Here is a 12567-nt window from a genome sequence, read left to right on the forward strand (position 1 = left end):
AAAGAAAGAAAGAAAGAAAGAAAGAAAGAAAGAAAGAAAGAAAGAAAGAAAGAAAGAAAGAAAGAAAGAAAGAAAGAAAAGAAGGAAGGAAGGAAGGAAGGAAGGAAGGAAGGAAGGAAGGAAGGAAGAGTATAGGGAGAGGGATCAATTATGAGAAGCTTTGGATGCTGTGATAACGTCAGCTATACGAGGCATTGAGCAAGTTACCTAACCTCCCTTACCCTCAGTGTCATCACCTATGGAATAAGGGCAATCATCAGACATGACTTTTTATTAGTAGATAAAAAGCCTCCAGTATTTCAATGTAGGTTCTTTCTATTTTCCCTAAGTGTTGGCTGGTCTGAGAAATAAAGAGAAAGAGTACAAAGAGAGAAATTTTACAGCTGGACCTCCCAGGGTGTCATCACATATTGGTAGGACTGTGATGGCAACCCCAAGCCGCAAAACCAGCAAGTTCTTATTAGGGATTTTAAAAGGGGAGGGGATGTATGAACAGGGAGTAGGTCACAAGGATCACATGCTTCAAAGGGCAATAAAGATCACAAGGCAAGGCAAGATTAGAATTACTGATGAGGGTCTGTATCTCACTGTGCATGCATTGTCTTGATAAACATCTTAACAGGAAACAGGGTTCGAGAGCAGACAACCGGTCTGACTAGAATTCACCAGGCTGGAATTTCCCAATCCTGAGGGTACTGCAGGAGACCAGCACGTATTTCAGTCCTTATCTCAACCACATAAGACAGACACTCCCAGAGCAGCCATCTATAGCCCTACCCCCAGGAATGCATTCCTTCCCCAGGGTCTCAATTATTAATATTCCTTGCTGGGAAAAGAATTCAGCAATATTTCTCCTACTCGCTTTCTGCAAGAAGAAAAATATGGCTCGATTCTGCCCGACCCCACAGGCAGTCAGACCTTATGGTTATCTTTCCTTGTTCCCTGACAATCGCTGTTATTCTGTCCTTTTTCAGGGTGCACTGATTTCATACTGTTCAAACATACATGTTTTACAAACAATTTGTACAGTTAACACAATCATCACAGGGTCCTGAGGTGACATACATCCTCAGCTTATGAAGATGATGGGATTAAGAGATTAAAGTAAGACAGGAGTAAGAAATTATAAAAGTATTAATTTTGGAAACTGATAAATGTCCATGAAATCTTCACAATTTATGTTCTTCTGCCACGGCTTCAGCGGTCCCTCTGTTTGGGATCCCTGACTTCCCACAACACCTTTTGGAGTGCCTGTGAGGATCAACGTAAAGAATACACATAAAGCACTCAACACAGTGATGGCCACAGCCAGGGACTGACAAATGTGAGCTGATTATTGCTAGGGATGGTGGCTCATGGCAAGATTTTAAGCAAGGAAGTGATCAGGGCCGATTTGGTAGTTCAAGAAGTTACACTAGAGGAAATGTAGAGAAGCGATGAGGTTTGTCAGAGGCCACATGAAGTGCAGCAAGACTAGAGACAGGAATACCAGTAAGGAGACTATTGCACCAGTCTTAGCAAAATAATAATAAATAAATAAAATACAATTAAGAGGATCACCCCAATAAGGAATTAAACTAAAAAAGAGGAAGACAGGGAATACAAGAAACAAGAGTTCTGATGCAACATCTGGGACCTACAGATAGTTGTGTTTTGCTGAAGCATCGAATGTGAGGCTGCTCCTCCCCAGTTCCACCCTTCCATTGACTGAGATCCACAGAGAATCCTCCTACATTTCTCTCTCTGCTACCTCCCCCATCTTAATTCCTGATCATTTGGCTTTTTATTTTTTTATTTTTTGGTTTTTTGTTTGTTTGTTTTTTGTTTTTGTTTTGTTTTGTTTTGTTTTGGTTTTGAGACAGAATCTCACTCTGTTGCCCAGGCTGGAGTATACAGTCATGATCCTGGCTCACTGCAACCTCTGCCTCCCAGGTTCAAATGATTCTCCTGCCTCAGCCTCCCAAGTAACTGGGATTATAGGCACACACCATCACACCCAGCTTACTTTTGTATTTTTAGTAGAGACAGGGTTTCATCATGTTAGCCAGGCTGGTCTTGAACTCCTGATCGCAAGTGATCTGCTCTCCTCAGCCTCCCAAAGTGCTGGGATTATAGGCGTTAGCCACCACACCCGGCCAATTCCTGATAATTTGAATGTCCATGTAGAGGATCCTTCCAGGACCCTGGTCTCTCAATTCCTACCCTCCTCTCATCCAATGAGCCTGCCCTTTATTCCCTCTTTGCATCTCATCTCCCTAGCCTTACCCTAGACCTCATCATTACCAATGACTGCAGCCTTTCCACACCAAAATCATCATTTCACACCTGCTCTTCCCCTCAAACCTCCAAAATCTCCTCCCTTATCATCACACTCAGTTGATAATTTTGCTTCCTATTTCACTGAAGAAATAGCAGCTGTCCGAAGAGAACTTCCACACACTCCCACAACTACACCTCACACCCACCTGTTTGGTGCCCATATACAGTTCCTTTCCCACGTTCTCTGTCAAGTCATCTCCACAGACTCTGATTTCATGGGTCTAAGGTGTACCCATGGTGATTTTTAAGTGCTCTCCAGGAGATTTTTAATATACATCCAAAATTCAAAACTGCTGCTATAGATGAATGGCCCCTGCTTTTGTCTCCAGCTAACTCAAGAAAACTACCCCAGCTATGGTCTTCTCCCTCCCCAGCATCATCAACATTTCCCTCTACTGGCTCATTCCCAACAGCTCACAAACATGCTGTTAATTTCCCCACTTTAAAGAAACCTTTGCAACCCCATTTCTCCCTCCAACTCTTCTTCACAATAAAACTGCCCTAAAGGGCTGTCTCTAGTTGTTGTCTATAATTCATCTTCTCCCCTTCTGGCTTTGCCCTACAGACCCGTCAAAACTTTCACCAAGGTCAACAAATGACCTCCTCATTGCTACAGGCAACAGCCAAGTCTCAGTCTTCAACTTACTTGGCCACCTGCAACACGTGAAATGGTTGATCACTCTTCTCCCTAAAATGCTTCCTCTAGAGTTGGTTTCTAAGATGCCGCATTCTTCTCTTGGGTCCTTCTCAGCCTCTTTTCCTGGCTTTTCCCTGTATCTGACCTCCTAGTGTTGAAATACTCTAGGACTCAGGCTTTGGGCCTCTTCTCTTTCAATGTTCATTCCCTTGGTGAACTCACCCAGTCTCATGGCATAAACTACCAGCTAAATGTTGACTCCTAAAAGCAGATTTCCAGCTTAAGCTCCAGCCTCCTACATCCAAGTGCCAGTTTGACATCTCTTTTGGATGTCCAATAAGCATCTCAAACTTATCCTCTCAACCTTCCTCGTGTAAGTAACAGCAGTTCCATGCTTCCAGCTGGGATCAGGCCATATCTTTAGGGCCATCCTACCTTCTGTCTGTCTTTCACACCCATGGGCAATCTGAGAGCAAATCCCACTGGCTCTAATTTGAAAATATACTCAGAATCCAACCTTCTATTCAAAACATACTCAGAATCCAATCCATCTTATTCAAACCAGCCATTGCCTCCTACCTGATTGATGGCACTATCCTCCTAACTGGTCTCCCTGCCTTGAGTTAAGGGCCATAGACTGTGTCCCTCACAGTCTATGCTCAGTATGGCAGCAGATTGGCCCACTTACATGAATATCAGATCATGTCTATCCTTGCTCAAAATCCTGCAATGGCTTCCTGTCTGATTCAGAGTGAAGGATAAAGTTTGTTTTCTTTTTTGAGATGGAGTCTTGCTCTGTCATCCAGGCTAGAGTGCAGTGGTGCGATCTCGGCTCACTGCAAGCTCCACCTCCTGGGTTCACACCATTCTCCTGCCTCAGCCGCCCCAGCAGCTGAGACCACAGGCGCACACTGCCACACTGGGCTAATTTTTTGTATATTTAGTAGAGATGGGATTTCACCGTGTTAGCTAGGATGGTCTCAATCTCCTGACCTTGTGATCTGCCCACCTCGGCCTCCCAAAGTGCTAGGATTACAGGCATGAGCCACCGTGCCCGGCTGGGACAAAGTCTTTAAATACCCCCACAAAGTCCTGCACAACCCATCCTCTTCACTGCCCCCTACACATTGAGGCCATTATCTCTCTGACCTCACTGTCCATCAGTCACATTGCTGTTCCTTTAACACAGACCCTGAAAATCAAGGGACCTTGTACTTCGTTCCCCTCCTCCCCTTATACTGAACTTTTCAGCTCCCATCCTTCAGTTAAATTTTTTATGTGGGGATAATTGTAGATCCACATGCAGTTGTAAGAAATAATGCAGAGATGTGTGTCTTTTGTCCAGTGTCCCCATCTTGCAAAACTACAGCACAATATCACAAGGAGGAGAGTTGTGTTGGTTTCCTATGGCTGCTGTAACAAATTACCACAAACTGGGTGGCTGAAAACAAGATAAATCTATGCTGTCATAGTTCTGGAGGTAAGAAGCTTGAAGTCAAGGTATAGGCAGGGCTGTGCTTCCTCCAGAGACTCCAAAGGGAATCTGTTCCTTGCTCTTCTAGCATCTGGCAGCTGATCTAATCCATCTTTCTGTGCTCCACCTTCCCATCATCTTTTCCTGTGGGTCAGGGTGTGTGTGTGTGTGTGTGTGTGTGTGTGTGTGTGTGTGTGTGTGTGTGTGAAATCCCTCACAACACTGGTGATGCCATTTAGGGCCCACCCAGATAATCCAGGATAATCTCCTCTCCAAATCCTTAAGTTAATTATATCTGCAAAGACTTTTTTTCCAGATAAAGTAACATTTAGATGTCCTGGGGATTAGGATGTGAACATATTTTTGGGAGCCATTATCAGCCCAGCACAAGAGTGAAGATTCTGGATGTTTCCATCGCCATGAGAGCTCTTTAGACTGCCCTCTCATAGCCACACCCACTTCCCTCCTACCCCGTCCCCTCCTTAACTCCTGGCAAGCATTGATGCGGTCTCCATCTCTCTAATTTTGCCATTTCAAGAGTGTTATGTAAATGGAATCATTGAGTATGTAACATTTTGAGATTGGCTTTTTTTCACTCAAAATAGCTTTTTCACACTTTCAGTTAACTCAAAAAATGGAAATAATTTTTAAATTATTTGGGAGTTCCCCTGTGTGGCTGTGTTTTGTTTCTTTTTATTACTTAGTAGTATGCAGTGGTATGAGTGTGCAACAGTTTGTTTAACCATTTACCCGTTGAAGGAATTTAAGTTGTTTCCAATTTTGGCTATTAGAAATAAAGCTGTTCTGAACATTGGTATGTAGATTTTTGGGGGAACATGAGTTTTCTTTTTTTCTGGGATAAATGCCCAAGAGTACAATTGCTGGGTTAAGTGCATGTTTTGTTTTATAAGAAACTGCCTAACTGTTTTCCAGAGTGTACCAATTTGCATTCCCACCAGCAATGTATGAGTGATTCAGTTTCTCCACATCCTCGCCAGCGTTTGCTGTTGTTACTGGTTTCTATTTTAGCCATTCTGAGAGGTGTGTAGTGTAACAGCTGCTGATGTTGAACATCTTTTCAAAGGCTTATTTGCCATCTGTATGTCCTTTATGGTGTAAGTCTATATGTGTTTTTTGCTCATTTTCTAATTGAGTTACTTGAGTTTTTTTTTAACCTCTGAGTTTCAAAACTTCTTTATAGTCTAGATACTAGTCATTTGTCTGATACGTAGCTTATACATATTTTCTCCTATTTTGTGGTTTTTATTTTCATCCTCTGTCACAGAGCAAAAGTCTTCACAGGACACAAGTTTTTCTTTTTTTAATGAAATCCAATTTATCAGTTTTTCCTTTTATGGATTGGGCGTTTGGTGTCAAGTCTAAGAATTCTTCACTTGGCCCTTTGCCCAAGATCCCAAAGATTTTCTCTTATATTTTTTCTAAAAGTTTCATAGTTGGTTTTTTGTTTTAGTTTTAGTTTTTTATTGTTTGTTTGCTTTTGGTTTTTGTTTTTGTTTTTTTGCAACAGGCTCTCGTTCTGTTGCCCAGACTGAAGTGCAGTGGCATGATCATAGCTCACTGCAGCCTTGAACTCCCGGGCTCAAAGGATCCTTCCTCCTCAGCCTCCCAAGCAGCTAGGACCACAGGTGCATGCCATAACCCCTGGCCAATTTTTTCTTTGTAAAGATATGGTCTCACCATGCTGCTCAGGTTGGTCTCAAACTCCTTAGCCTCCTGAAGTGCTGGGATTATAGGCGTGAGTCACTACGCTTGCCCTACAAGTTTTATAGCTTAATCTTTTACATTTATGTCTGTGATCCATTTTGAGTTAATTTTTGTATAAGGTGTGAAGGTTAGGTGGAGTTCTTTTTTTTTCTCCTTTGGATGTCTGGCTGTTTCAACACCATTTATCGAAAGGCTATCTTTCCTCTATTGAATTACTTTGAACCTTTGTCAAAAATCAGCTGGGCATATTTGCATGGGTCTATTTCTGGGTTCTCTGTTCTGTTCCACTGATCTGTGTGTCTATTCCTTTGCCAATGCCACATTGTCTTATTACTGTAGCTATATAATAAGCCTTAACATGGGGCAGAGCGATTCCTCCCACTTTATTCTTTTATTTTTAAAATATCTTAGGTTTTTTAGTTCCTTTGCTTTCCATGTAAATTTTAAAATAATCTCTTTATCTACAAAAACTCTTGCGAGGATTTTGATAGGAATTGAATTAAACCTGTAGACCAATTTTGAGAGAATTGACATCTTTACTATGTTGAATTTTCCAATCCATCAATATGCTATGTCTCTCCATTTATTTAGATTTTCCTTGACTTCTGTCATCAATGTTGTGTAGCTTTCAGCATGCAAGTGCTGTACATGTTTTGTTAGTTGCACTAAGTATTTCCATTTTATTAGACAATTGTCAATGACATTGTATTTTTAATTTTAGTATCTGCTTGGTCATTGTTAGTATACAGAAGCATAATTATAATAATTTTGCATCCTTTATCCTTTTATTTTATTTTTTATTTTTATTTATTTATTTATTTTTTTGGAGACAAGAGTCTTGCCCTGTCGCCCAGGCTGGAGTTCAGTGGCGTGATCTTGGCTCACTGCAACCTCCGCCTCCCAGTTTCAAGTGATTCTAGTACCTCAGTCTCCCGAGTGGCTGGGATTACATGCGTAAGGCACTATGCCCAGCTAATTTTTGTATTTTTAGTTGAGACGGAGTTTCATCATATTGGCCAGGTTGGTCTCAAACTCCCCACCTCTTATGATCCTCCCACCTCGGCCTCCCAAAGTGCTGGGATTGTAGATGTGAACCACTAGGTTTGGCCTCCTTTATCCTTTTATATCCTGCAGCTTTGCTGACCCTATTTATTAGTTCTAAGAGGTTTTTTGTAGTCTTATTGGTGTTTTCTGTGTAGACAATCATGTCATCCGCAAATAGGGGCACTTTTATTTCTTCTCTATTATCTCTATGACTTTTATTTCCTTCTCTTGCCTTGCACTGGCTAGAACTTCCAACAATATGCTAGAGAAGCATGGTGAAAGTAGACATCCTTGCCTTTCCTCGATTTTAGGGAGAAAGCATTCAGTCTTTCACTTGTCAACCTAGATAATAAACAGAGAGGGAGACCCGCTGAAAGAAAATGATATTTATTTGGGAATAGAGTACTGCAGTGGGAATATGCACATGATAGTAAATTACGTGCATATTCAGGGAAATAAAGGAAGACTAAGGTTTTTAAAGGAAAAATGAAGAGAATTAACATAATTGTTTCGAGATAATTATCCTTGGCTGCAAAAATCAGTAACAAGGGTGGCCCCATTCTGAGACTGGACAGGCAATTGGCAAGTGGATGTCCTCACAGAAGGATTTGTGTGTGTGTAATGTTGCAATGGCCTTTGTGCAAGGTTGTGGTTTTTGCAGTGTTTTGTGATAGTTCTTGTTATCAGGCATTGTGGGTGAGAATTCTCCCTCAATGGCCTTCCCTGGCTCTGTTTGTCAGGGTTTTTAACACACATGACTCCATTTTGATTCTCATAACTTTCACACACCAGTCAGTGTGATATTAGCCCAAAGTGTTTTGTAGATGCCCTTTATCATGGTGAGGAAGTTTCCCACTTTTCCTATTTTTCTGAGAGCTTTTTATCATAAATAGTTGCTGAATTTTGTTGGACGCTTTTCCTGCATTGCTCAGTGTGGTGTAATTTTCCTTCTTCCATCTGTTAATACGGCAGATTACACTGCTTGATTTTGAAATATTCAACCAGCCTTGTATGACTGGAATGAACACCTCACATATTTTTCTTGGCTGTTGTCTATTTCTTCTATTCGATGATAAGTTTTTACCGGGCAGAAACTTTTGTTCATTTTGTTCTGTGCTGTATTCCAGTACCTACAACAATGCTGGGCGTATAGTGAGGACTCAATACTTATTTGCTGAATAAATAAATGAACAGAAGAGAGGTGAATGGAATCCCCATGGCTATGGTGAAGGGAGATTCCAGGATGACAGCTGTGGGCAGCCAGTCAGATGGGAGATGTTGATTGTGGAGAAGGCTGTACCTATATGGCGGCAGGTTTATGGAAACCTTTGCACTTTCTGCTTAATTTTGCTGTAAATCTAAAACCGCTCTGAAAAATATAGTCTATTTTAAAAAAAAATCATTAACTCCAGGGAAAACAAAAGGGACCCAGGAAAAAAAATACTCATGGTTTACTATCTGGCTCAGCCAGGGGCAGGTCCAGGTCCAGGTTGTGGGGCCGTAAACTTATACGACTGGGGAGGGGACTATTTAAGAAAAGAAAAACACTAAATAAAAAATTAATCTGATTTAACCTCAGAGCAATTTCTGAACATTTTTTCTTATTTTTTATTTTTTTAGAAATAAGGTCTTGCTCTGTTGTCCAGCCTGGAGTACAGTGGCATGATCAAAGCTCACTGCAGTCTCAAACTCCTAGGTTCAAGCAAATTTTCCGGAATTTTTGACCCAATCTGTGGGGATATTCGAGGGACCATCAGGAATGGGGTGGTAGGTGCTGAAAGTCTTCCGGAAGCAGGACCCAAGAGCTCCAGGAGGTATGGCGCCAGTCAGACAGGTTAAGAGCTTTGCCTGCCAATGGCCCATGGCCCAGGACAAGCCCACACCTCCATGAGCATCTCAGAGCCTCCGCCTCAGGCGTGCCCCTTGCTGGCCTTATTTCCCGCCCCACCACACTGGTGGGTCCACAGACACACCACGCACCATAGCAGCTCAGACTGCTCCTCTCAAGACAGGCTCTTTCCTACCCTTCTTGCCTACAGGTAGTGACTCAATGGTCCCTCAACACTCAGCACCAGGGCTGCCTCTTCTGTGAAATGCCCCCACCCTCCAGCTCGCACTCCCTTCCCCAGTGGCTACCAGTTGAGGGGGAAGAAGTCTGACACATGTGGATTTGAATCCCGGCTCTGCCATGTGTGGGTTATGTGACCGCAAATATGTCACTAGATCTCCCTGGGCTCTGTGTCCTATCATCTGTAAATGTGAATAATAATGTCCCCCCTGCAGGGCCATTGGAAGATCAAACACTTTTCACAGAGCCCAACAGGTGGTGGGTGAATAAACACTTCTTTCCATCCTTCTGGCATGTTTTCACTTTTGTTTTTTTCTTTGAGATGGAGTCTGAGGCTGTTGCCCAGGCTGGAGTGCAGTGGCACTCAGCTGACTGCAACCTCCGCCTCCCGGATTCAAGCGATTCTCCTGCCTCAGCCTTCCGAGTAGCTGGGATTACAGGCATGTGTCACTATGCCCCGCTAATTTTTGTATTTTTAGTAGAGGAGGGTTTTCGCCATGCTGGCCAGCCTGGTTTCAGACACCTGACCTTAAGTGATCTGCCTGCCTCGGCCTCCCACAGTGCTGAGATTACAGGCATGAGCCACTGCGCCCAGTCTTCACTTATAATGTTTTTAAAACTTGGTAGAATACACACCACATACAATTTGCCATCTTCACTGTTTTAAGTGTACAGATCAGTGGCACTGAAGAAATTCACAGTACTGTGCAGCCACCACTGCCATCCACCCACAGAACGCTCCTCATCCTGTGAAACTGAAGCTCAGTGTCCTCATTGCACTGTAACCCCCCTCCCTCAGCCCCTGGCATGTCCCATTCTACTTTCTTTCCTCTGGCATTTGGCCTGGCCTCTGTGACAGCACTAGCCCCTTCTAGCTCGTGTTTCCAGTTGTTAAGAAGTCTTAACCCCACCGTAGGTCAAGCGGCATCTCATTCATCCTCAGCCCTATTATCGAGGCACATGTTGATAATAGATGTTCGAGGGGAAAATGCAAAATGAACGAGGGAATGAGCACAGAGAGGGTCACGTGTGGGTTCATGGTTAAAGGCAAAGAGCTTTGTGTCTGATTTTATGTAGCAGGTGCCCAGAATATATTGAAAGTCTAAATGATGACACGAGTGGTTTTTGTAAATGTTTACTTATTTTTTGAATAGGTGAAATATTTGAAATTCAAAAAGGTACAAAAGAATACACAGTGGAAAGTCAGTTTCCCCCTAACCCAGTCCTCCAGCTTCACTGGAGGCAATCACTCTGGCCAGTTTCTTCTGCATTTTTCTGGAGGAGTGTACACACACCACATGTGCACACACTCATACGTGTGCATGCACATGTTCACACAGCACACTCACATGTGGAAGCATGCTTTACATACTGTTTGCACATCCTGCTTTTTCTCACTTGACAGATCTTTGGGATCCTTCTAAGATCGGTATATGGACAGTTTCCCTGTTGTCTGATAGCATTCATTGAATGATAAATTTATCCTGTCACCTGTTTACACCTGCCACAGGATTTATGTCATCTGTCACCTGTTGATGACCATTCAGGCCATTTCTGAATTCTTGCTATACAAGACGTGCTCAGTGAGCAGCCTCGGACACTCACGAATGACTGAATGCCTGAATGTGATCCCTAACCCTAGCCCAGTCTAACCCCTGCCTGGTCTCCCTGGCCCGCAACGCACCCCATCCTCCCAGGACTCCCACCTGCCCCCATGTGGCCATAGCTTGGGATCTTCCTCTTACTCCATGCCAGGTGCTGTGCTGGGCCCTAGAGTGTTTAGGCTGATGGGTCCCAGTCCTATCCTCCCTGGAGCCACAGCTCAGAGGAAGAGACAAATGAGGAAAGAGATATTTAGAAATCGAGTTTGAATGCTGGGATAGACCTGCCGCCCGAACTTTATGTCCCTTCCCCGACACCTGGGGAGCCACAGACTTATCCTTGATAACCTTATCCCCAATCCAGGCTCCCAGGGCAGAGGAGGAGGAAGGGAGGCGGCGGGGTGTGGGGCCAGAGTCAGATGGGACCGAATGCCGATCTGGCTGCTCTTCCCTGCACTACCCAGGCCAGGCCTGTCTGTCTGATGCTGCCTGTGCCCATCGATTCCCCACTGTGTCGTGGCTGCCTGCTCTCCCTCTGGGCCCACTCTGCCAATCCCCATGTCAGGACCCTGCCACGTCACTGTCCTCCTCACTTTTGAAACTAACTAACTGTCTCATTGGAAGGGCTTTTCCACCCTTATTCTGCAAATTAATAGCTGGTGACAGTGGGAGGGGAAGGCAGCATTAAGCCATTCAGGTGGTGGGGAGAGGGCAGACACTGCCTCTACACAGGTTATCCTCTGCCCAAAGGAGTGAAGCCAGCGCTGACCTCTGGGCACCAGGGTCTGGATCCCAGGAAGCCTTTTGAGCTTCTTCAAAACCCACCATTCAGAAGCTCTCAGCCTCTCCCAGTTCACTGGACAATGCTTTTCCCACTCAAAATACCCACCCCATCTCTCCCTTCCCTGCCACACCTGCAGTCCAAGCAGTGTCTCCGGGTTTATTTCCTGGGGTTATAAGACTCTGCACCTCCAAAAACCCCTCATTCAAAGGGAAATGTCTCCGGGAAAGGCAGCAGGGATTTCTCCTTAGCATGGACTCAGGCCCCTTTATGAAAATGCGTACAAGAATCAGTTTTGATAAAGGGCATTAAGTAAGCAAATTTGGTTAAAACGTCCATAGCGGGTCCTCTGAGTAGCCAGAGGTGTAAGAGTGCCTGGGGTAAGGGTCCTGAAGGTAGAAACACAGGCGCTGGGGGAAGGGGCAGGGGAAGGCTGAGAACGTCTTCTCAGGGCTCAGTTTCCTTCCTGTTTGATGTCAGCATGTTTTAAAAGGGGAGTAAAAGCACGAATCACAACAGCCAGATGATGGAAGCATCCCAAGTGTCTCACAGCAAATCAATGGATAAAGAACAGTACAGTGGCTCACGCCTGTAGTCCCAGCACTTTGGGAGGCCGAGCTGGGTGGATTGCCTGAGCTCAAGAGTTCAAGACCAGACTGGGCAACATGGCGAAACCCCATCGCTACAAAAAATACAAAAACTAGCCTGGTATGGTGGTGTGCATCTGTAGTCCCAGCTAGTTAGGAGGCTGAAGCGAGAGGATCGCTTTAGCCCAGAAGCCTGAGGCTGCAGCAAGCCTAGATCATGCCACTGCACTCCAGCATGGGCGACAGAGTAAGATCCCATCTCTAAAACAACAACAACAACAACAACAACAACAACAACAACAGAGGTGTATACACAGAATGGAATACATTT

Source organism: Mandrillus leucophaeus, unplaced genomic scaffold (genome assembly GCF_000951045.1).
Source record: "Mandrillus leucophaeus isolate KB7577 unplaced genomic scaffold, Mleu.le_1.0 Scaffold266, whole genome shotgun sequence".
In the NCBI taxonomy this organism is placed as follows: Eukaryota; Metazoa; Chordata; class Mammalia; order Primates; family Cercopithecidae; genus Mandrillus; species Mandrillus leucophaeus.